Source organism: Aotus nancymaae, unplaced genomic scaffold, assembly GCF_030222135.1.
Source record: "Aotus nancymaae isolate 86718 unplaced genomic scaffold, 86718_ANA_hifiasm-v0.15.2.pri h1tg000062l, whole genome shotgun sequence".
NCBI lineage: Eukaryota > Metazoa > Chordata > Mammalia > Primates > Aotidae > Aotus > Aotus nancymaae.
Window position 1 is genome coordinate 22,412,317 of NW_026988476.1, and position 10,206 is coordinate 22,422,522.

Consider the following 10,206-nt stretch of genomic DNA (forward strand, 5'->3'; position numbering starts at 1 on the left):
CTGGTATATATCTAGAACTTTGTTCCCTCGTGTACTCCTGTTCCATGCACTGTGCTGAATGACTAAATCCTGGTATTTCATTTACACCAATATATATGCAGAAGAACTTGAAAGTAAAAATCCTCTGTAATAGTCATTACCTCTTATTAACGGCAATTTAAAGGTAACTTAGAAAAAAATTACTAAAATTAGATATGTAAATAATCCCTTTCTAAAAATTCTATCACATCAGACATACCTGTTTAAGTTATTGATTCATTTTCAAGTTAAATAAAAGAACAGAATTTACTTAGCCTGATATATTAGAAAACTGAATTGTGATAAAAGAAGACTTAGACTTTACTCTTTGCCCTTAATAGTCAGAATAAAAAGGGAGAAAGAAACTATAGTGGGTATTCCCCGCAGCCTGACAGCCCTAAGTTTAGGTGTTTGGATGTGGGATGGACCAAGCTGTCTGCTCTGAGCTGAGTTATTCCTAAACGGTTCAGTGTGGCCCTGGTCATCTTTTCCAAGAAAGAACTGAAAACTTCTAGTGTGAAATTGTGGCCTTGAATCTCCAAAAATCTGATCAGGATCTGAGTTTGCTTAGAAGGTACAAGATGACTCTGGAAGACGTGCATCACAAAGCGGGTTGGAGCCATGACAACCCAGAGCGAGACCGAAACTCTAGAAACCACTCCAATCTCAAACCATGATGCTTGCAGAGGCCTCGAACCCTGAGGAGGGGGCGCAAAACTGATTCACATCACTACTTGCTCGGTGTAATTCAGTTAAACCTTGGCATTTCTGTCTCCTCAGCGTTAGTGCACTTTGAGAGAGGGATTGTTCTAATGCTAATGGCAGATCAGCTCTGATCTGAACCAAGAAATAACACATTCCGGTTTAGAATTTGATGACTTTGAAAGGCAGGGAAAGACAATTAACTCTCACTTAGGCAGAGTTTTGTTTATTTCACTTAGCTTAAGCCAAATCTAATGGTTTTTGGAACTTGGGAAGAGCCGCTACTTAAGCCATTTACAGAGAGAGATGCATTCCTCTCTATAAATGAGTATTTCATACGTGTCCACTTGCAGTGCCTACTCTTACTTGCTCTGTTACATCTGAATAATTTGATGCCTCTCTTCTGCCTTCATCAAACACTCACTATACTGGTTTCCCTTTCATCACCTAACAGCATTATAATTGATTTTTAAATTGACAAGGCATTTTGATGACCTAAAATATACACTTTGGAAAGAAGTATTATTTTAGCAATTCACGAAAGCTACATTTTAATTTATACGTGGGCCAAGGTCATGTATTAGGCATTACTTATTTCTGAAAATTACTTTTTTTTTCCCTGGCACCTTTTGTGTTACTATGCAAAGAAAAAAATTTAAGTACATTTTCTTGAATGAGATATTTTTATTTCTTATGAAATGTATGTACTATTTAAGGTCAATTTTAGTGGTTTAATTCTGTGATCCATCTATTTCATGGTACATAATAAATCCTAATAAGGTTAGGGACTAGTATCATCTTAGATGCCCTTTCAGTGGCCCCTGTGATCTCTTTACACACACCTGGCTCTGATTTCTGATTCTCAGTGGTGGTGGTGGGTACTGGGGGTGATGCTATATATTTCTTAACTCTGAGAAACTGTCAAGAAAAATGACAATACACAAACGGGACATATTTGCATTTCATAGAATGCAATGAAGATTGGTACACATGGGAGAATGTAGAGGAATGTGTAAGTATCAAAGAGAGTGGAACAAGAGAGACAGAAAAACAACAGGGCATATGACACCTCACCATTTTGGTGCCCTCCTCCAGATCTTATCCAAGTTATCAATGTCCATCTAAAAACAGTGGGCCAGAACCAAACACCAGTAATTCTACACCAGTCTTACCAGTACTGAATGCTGATATGTCACTTCCTGGCTTAATCTGGATATTATGTTTCTATTAACGCAACCTGGGATTACAAAGCTATCTAGAAACCAGGTCGTATCTTTAAAACCTCCAATAGATGGAAGAAGCAACAGCATTCCAGTTTACATAGAGGAAAACTGGGTATGCAGTGGGCAAGTGAGTTGGTCACTAGGGACATCCTCATAAGATACCCTTATGATTGTGGTGCTTACCTTGCCAACCTGAGATCACACAGTCATTTAGCTTCTCTCTTGTCTCTTATCTCTTGCTTTTGGATTGGCCATGTACACTAGGGATGGGGAGCTTTGGGCTTGTCAATTGAACCTGGTCTTTTGGGTTAATAATTTTGCCCCGAGATTGTGTGGAACTGGATGCCAGTGCCCTACCCTAGAGAACAGGAGTTCTCTTGAAGTGGAGCTCACTGCTTTTAGTTATCACACAATATTTTTACTAGAGTTAATTGGCAATACTCATCTCAGTCCGTAAGAGTGTGCCTGATATGACAAATAAAATGTTTAAAAATTCAATAGCTGCACAAGTAAACCTTTGAAGACATAGTGGAGCCTTTTTCAGCTCTTAGAGAGCTTCTCAGTGTGTCCACATTGTGAAGTGCTAGGAGGAACAAGCCAAAAAGCCCCTAGACGTTTGAAAACCCAATGTTAACTTTTTACGTTTTTAAAAATAAATGTCCTCGTGTTCCCCGTAGGATGAAAGGTATGATAACCAAAACACTGTGGGTTGCATGCTGTGGTGTACTATTCTCTGACCCATAAAAATAAATTTTTCTGGTGTGAGTAGGCGTTCCGATAAAAGAAGAGTAAGCCTAATTGTAAACTGGGGACTTTATTCTCTTGACTACCTATTATGGTGATGGGGGAGCTGGACACCCACTCTGAGAGGAAGCACTTTCAGATGTTCACATCTTTCCATAACATGCCAGTCTGGAACACTAAGGAAAGTGAAGAATTAGATTCCTGTCTTTGTTCTATAAATTTCTTCTGCGTTTCCAATGAAGTTCTAGTGAACTACAATGGCTGCAAAGAAATGCTAAGTGGGGAAACAGAATTATCCTGTTATCAGTGTTAAAATCTTTTTTGAATAATGACTTTCCTTTGTTTATCTATTTGAGCACATTAAAATGCTACTAACTGGAATCCTTCATAGCAGGAATTTTGGATTAAGGCACAAATCACATGGGGGAAAAAAGCCTGATAACTTTATTTTTAAACTAATACACGGAAAGGTTAAGTGAGAATCATGACACTGGGATTGAAATGCAGACATCTAATGGGGAGATTTTCCATCTAGGTGAATTTTCCATTACCCAGGCCTCCTCTCTCTCTCTCTCTGCTCATTGACTCCAACTACACTGGCCACCATGCTGTGCCAGGAGTACACCCAGCAAGCTCACATCGCAGGGTCATTGCCCTGGCTGTTATCTCTACCTGCAACAAATGCTCTTCCCCCAGGCAGCTCTGGCTCACTTCCTCACTTCCTCACCTTCTTCAACATCTTGCCCCAGAGATGCCTCCTCAGTAAGGCCATTACTAAGCCCTCTTCCTAAAACCACATACCCCTGCCCTCCTCATGCCCTTTGCCCTCCTCTATCATTTCCCCATATGAATGACCTTAAACATACCTCAAGATTGACTTATATATAATACTCATGGTCTGTCTCCACCGAGTAGAACGTGAGTCCCAAGGACAGATTGCTGCCTGTTTTGATGTCTAATGTGATGGTATCTCACCGTTGCCAAGTATCCTATACACATAGAATTGTATCTGATACATTTCAAGGCCTTTTTCTATTTTTTATTTACTCAGTGTGTTAACAGCAGTGAGGCCATATGGGTCTGCAGCAACTCCATTTTTGCCTCCTAGGCAAAAATTCAGCTGAGGGGCATAAGGCAGAGGGAGATACTGAGGCAGTTTTAGAGCAGGAGTGAAAGTTATTGAAAAGTTATAAAGCAGGAACTAAAGGAAGTCAAGTACACTTGGAAGAGGACCAAGCAGGTGACTTGACAGATCCAAGCATGCTGTTCAGCCCTTTACTTGGGGTTTTATACATTGGCATAGTTTCAGGGTTTCTGTTTTTCCTCCCTTGATTTTTCTCTTGGGGTAGGCTGTCCGCTTGCACAGCTTGCAGTGGCCTGCCAGCACATGGGAGGGGCCACATGCAAGGTGGTTACTGAAGTTGTGCGCATGCTCATTTGAGGCATTTTTCCTTCACCAGTTATGTGTCCCAAAAGGAGGGTCATATACCAGTTAAACTCCACCATTTTGCCTCTTAGTGCACATGCTTGAGTCTGCTCACCCAGCTCCTGAGATCTTACTGGGAAGGTGCTGATCACCACTTTCAGGTGTTCTCTATCTGTTGAGACGCAGCCTTTCCCTGGCACTAGCTGCCACCAATTATTGTTTTAGAGATAGTTTAACAACCAGCTGACTATCACTAGATGGCTGCCTGACATTCCTGGGATGGGGGGCTCTCCTGTTCAGCTCATGTCTGCCTAGCTACCTACTCTACCACGAATGTTCTTCTAAAGATATTTTGAAAATGATCCCATATCATGTTTTGAATGTTGTAAATCTCATTTAGTCTTCAAAACAACACTGTAAGGTAAGCACTGTCCCCATTCTACAGATGACAGAACATATTCAAAATTAAGCAAATAGCTCAAGATCACACAGCTTTTAAGGGAAAGTTTAAAAAAACAGTTAAAAAACTGTTTTCTGATTTTAAGCCCAGGGATCATTCAACAACCGTACGTAATGGAGATCTAGAATGGCCCTCTATTCCAATGCTATTCTCCTGGAAAGAAAGCCCCACTGACATGGCCCTGGCCTATCACCCCACCATATTTGCAGTACGTAGGATCATGTCTGGTATGCAGTAGGTGTTCAAAAATATTTGTTGATTAAACAAATGGCTAATGTCAAGGATAAAATCTCTGTCAATCTCTGAAAGACTTAAAATAGTTCATCTTCCTCCTGTTTTCTTCTCCTCCTCTCTGAACAACTCAATGTGAAGTCCTTTGGGTGGGGCAGACAAAGGCAGGCTTCTGCAGCTGGGGGCTGTGAGAGCCCACGCAGGGTCCTGGAGTGGAGTGTTGAAGCTCAGACGGGGTGAGGATGGGGGTGCTGCTGTGCAGAGTGCAGAGCCTTAGAGGACTTAGGAGAGTGTTCACACAGAAAGGCAGCCTACAGTGGGCATCAGAGTCCAAAGCGGATGAGGAGGTTGTTCACACAGGGGCGTGACATGGTGTGGGGCACTGGAACTCAAACAGGGAGGGAATGGGTGCCCTGGTATTGGGTTGTGGGGCCTGAACAGATTAAGGCAGAGGAGGGTGTCCGTTCAGAGGAGCAGCCTTTCATGTACAGTCAGAGCCCAGGGGGCTGGGGTGGCTATCCAAACCAGGTGAACTGCTGTAGGGAGGAAGAGCCTGACTGAGAGGATGGGGCATCCTTGCAAGGAGATGGCCCAGTGACAGGGTTTAGGAACCTGAACAGGGTGAGACGGGCATGCACTTGTGGAATACCTTGGCATTAGCAGTCAGGACCCAAGCAGGATAAGCATGGCCTCCACGTGGGGTGAGTCAAGGACTCAGATTGGGGACGGACAGCTTGAGCAGGAAGAGGGAGGTGTAGGGAGGGGAAGATGTTGGGGATGGAAGATGGGTTACATTACAGAGGGATTTATCAAATAAACAAATATATTAAAAATAACAAAAAACAGTTTAGTCACTGTTAGAGAAAAATGAAATGGAAGAAAGCTGGAATGAATTATGTGATGTTAGATTGGAATTGGGATATTGTGTTAGCTCATATATTTTTCAATATATAGAGATAAATATGGAAACAAATTCATATGTAAATGTGTGTGAGTGTGTGTATGAGTGTGTGTGTATATCCTCTAGCTCTGTCCACTGACAGTAGCTGGGATTAGCAACCACTTCTCCATCCAATGGCAATGAGCACACCTAGCTCACAGGTCTTGATTTCTAAATACCATTTTCCTCTGAAAAAAACCAGGGCTTCTCTAAGAAATGGCTGATTTCAGGACTGGGGCAGGGAAAGTATAAAGAAAGCCTGGAACATCTTAATTTGCGAGAAAATAAGGAAGTGCTGGAGGAATGAGAGAGCCACCTCACAAGAACACAGAAGCCAGTTTGAAAGGGGATTCCCAGTGACCAAACTGGGGACAATTTGAGCAGCAACACATATAATGATAATAGATTATGACCCCTTGAGAAAAATAGGAAACAAATGATTCCACACAGATAACAACAAATATAAATGAAAGTTTAATGAGAAACAGGTGATTTATAAAGTTTCAAAGTACCTGCCCATAAAATAACCATTAATTACAAAGGGAAAGGATAACTTTACAGTAAGAAATCCTGACAGACCCTAATGTAATCAGGAGACCAAAGTAAACTGTCATCAGTGACAGAACCAACTAAATTGTAAGCCAGAAGACACACTGCAATAAGAGTACAGTGCCACTTCTGTGCTATTTCTTCTTGTCGAAGAAGTATCTGAAAGAAATAGCCTAACCTCAATCATGGAGAAATACCAGACAAACTCAAATTGAAAGATTTTCTACAAAATGACTGGTTTGTAATCTTCAGAAGAGTCAAGGTCATGAAAGTCGAGAAAAGGGTGACGAACCATTCCAGACTAAAAAAAACCTAATGGGACAGGACAACCAACTGCAACAGGGAATCAGAACTAGATTCCATTGCTATAAAGAACTTATTGGGACAACTAGTAACATTTAATAGGTCTTGAGGAATAGATGGTAGTACGGATCAACATTAACTCAACATTAACTCTCTGATTTTGGTTATTAAATTGTGATTATATAGGAAAATATCCTTGGAAACACACAATGAGGTACTGAGGGATGATGATGCATCATGTCCACAACCTAATCTTAAATAATTCAGGGGAAAAAAATTGTGTGTACTGTTCTCCTAATGTTTCTGTGAGTTTATGATTGTTTCAATACTCAAAACAGTTAAAAAATAAAACAGTAGGCATACTCCCTTCAAAAGAAAGTGAATTTAAAAAAAGGTCCATGCTGTTTGTACGTTAACAATGTACAATTACATTAACAATGTAAACTAAAATCAGGATCTAGTTTCTATCACTGACTAATTTTTCCTCATATAATTTGTTTTTGAGTTGTGAATGAAGATATGAAACAAGTATCAAAACTAAATACCAATGATAGCTATCTTACTGGTTGGAAAATGAGGTACTCCACCGCTGCTCTTTATTACTTATTTTATTTATTTATTTTTTTGAGATGGAGTTTCACTCTGATGACAGTCTGGAGTGCAGTGGCACATTCTAGGCTCATTGCAACCTCTGCCCCCTGGGTTCAAGTGATTCTCCTGCCTCAGCCTCCCAAGTAGCTAGGACTACAGGCACATGCCACCATGCCCAGCTAATTTTTGTATTTTAGTAGAGACGGGGTTTCACCATATTGGCCAGATGCTCTCAATCTCTTGACCTCATGATCCGCCTGCCTTGGTCTCTCAAAGTGCTGGGATTACAAGGCGTGAGCCACTGCGCCTGGCCAAATCTGCTCTTTATAATAGCTATAATCTTACTCTTACCAACTTGTTCACCAACAAGTCAGGCTAAGCATTTACATGACACAAAAGGAATTTGTACACTTATCACTCTGTTCCCAGTGGAGAGAAATGAACCAAACACATTTACAATTATGAACTGCTATTTAAATTTACATGACTTATTTTGAAAAAATAATGCAGTTATTAATGCCAAGTTAATGATAATGTTAGATATCATATGAAAAAAATGATCTATCCAAAAGAAAACATTGGTCTACCCACCAGCGGTCTAGTCCACATTGTGATTATTGGGCTTTTGCAGCTTCCTCAGAATAATGAGTTCATTCTTAACTACAGAATAGCTGTACTTCAACCTTCTTGTTACTCAGTTCAGCCTGCACAGATGCAACAAGGTTTTGAATCCCACAAATGGAGATTTATTATTCTTAAAGGTGAATTTCCGTGAGTCCTTTCCCATAATGAAATTTCCATTGAATTTTCCATGCATTTCCATAAGAGCAATAACAAAGTCTGTTTGCTCACTTCTCCTGTCAGTCATAAATCTATGCTCAAAATCATGGAAGGATTGTGTCTACCCTGGAGACTGCACCAAGATACCCAAGGGAGGAAGCAGATTGTCAGGAAATTAGTCAGAAGTACTGCCTCATCTGCTTAGTGCTAATCTCCTCCCTAGCCCATCCTCTACCTTGGTGTAAGGGCATTGCCCTTGGAAGCAGAATAGGACAGTGGTTGGTATAAAACTTGAACTTTGAGGTTGAACAGACCTCATTTCAAACCCTGCCTCTGCCACTTGCTATGTAACCTTGAATAAGTTACTTAGACTTTCTAAGCCTGTTTTTTCACCTTTATCATTAGGGTAGTAGTTGCCATCTCATAGGATTTCTGCAAAAAGTCAAATGATAATAAAATCCTGTCAAAAAACATCACATGGGGCATACCGAAATACTTAAAACAATGTCTGCTACATGGCATGAGCTTTAAAAATGCTAGTTATTATTATCATTATTTTAAAATAAGAATCTGATCATATTTTTAGGATCCTATACTTACAGTATACTGATTAACAATTCTCTGCTACTCAAACCTTTCTTATCATGAGAGAACTACACACACACATCAACAACAACAACACTACCAATATTGACAACAGCACCAACAAGAACACAACCAATATAAAAACATGGCCAACACTAACAACAGCAACACTACCAATACTAACAACAGCACCAACGACAACACTACCTATATAACAATACTACTAACACTAACCACAACAGCAACACCACCAATACTAACAGCAATACTAACAACACTCACCAACACTACTAACAGTACCAGCAACACACTACCAATACTAATAACAACACTACCAATACTATCAGCAACACTAACACCAACACCATCATAAATACTAACAACAGCACCACCAACACCCTACCAATACTAACAACACTACCACTAACACTAGCAATACTAACAATACTAACAACACTACCAATACCAATACTAACAACAACAACAATACTCACACTAACAGCACCAAAAACACTACCAGTACAAATAAGAGCACCATCAATACTAATAATATAACAGCACTACCAATACTAACAACAGCACCAACAACAACACTACCAATACTAACCACAACAGCAACACCAAAATTAACAATACTAACAACACTCACCAACACTACTAATACTAACAGTACCACCAACACACTACTAATACTAATAACACTACCAATACTATCAACAACACTAACACCAACACCATCATGAATACTAACAGCACCACCAACACACTACCAATACTAACAACACTACAGTGATAACAAAAAACTACCAATACCAACAACAACACTAGCACCAACACCAATCCAACACCACCAACAAGACTACCACCACCACCAACAGCACAACAAATACCAACAACAAAAACACCCTTGCCCACACACCACCCCTCCCAACATCATCATCACCATATTTATATTTGCCTGATGACTTTGACAGATGTTACCAACAAGTCTGAAGTTGACTGGAGAGCATGAGGAGCCCACTGAAGCCAGAGGTGTTGCAGCCAATTGAACCTATGTTGTGTTCATAGCAAGAAATCCTCAAAGAAGTAGTGACTAGAGCAACTGCCCCACCTGTCTCCATTCATCCAAAGACATCTGGGGGCATTCATATATGCATTTTCCCCCAGGTAGTCTCACTGCTGGCTCTCTCATTTTGTTCAGGTCTCAATGTCACCTCCACAGATAAGTCTTCCTTGGTCTATACAAATATAAAATCACTCAATAAAATATTTTCATTACTCTCCTTCCTCTTCCCTTCAGTGTGTTTATTTTTCTTTATATTATGCTTCTCACTAGCTGGCAATATAGTATCTGTGTCATCATCTCTGTGTGTGTGTGTGTGTGTGTGTGTGTGTGTGTATTTACTGTCTTTCTTTACACATAGGAAAAAGGTAACATGGCAAGGTCTTTGTCCTTTTTTTACTTTTAGAACAATATCTCATATAGTAGGTGTTCAATAAATATTTTTTGAGGAAACAAATACATGAATCAATCAACCAATCAACCAAATTGTCAGCCAGCATTTTAGGGACAAATAACCCTAACTTTTAGTTGAGGCCAAAGATCCTTGGAAAAAAGAAATATTCCCATGTTTGCTACAGGGAAATTTACAAA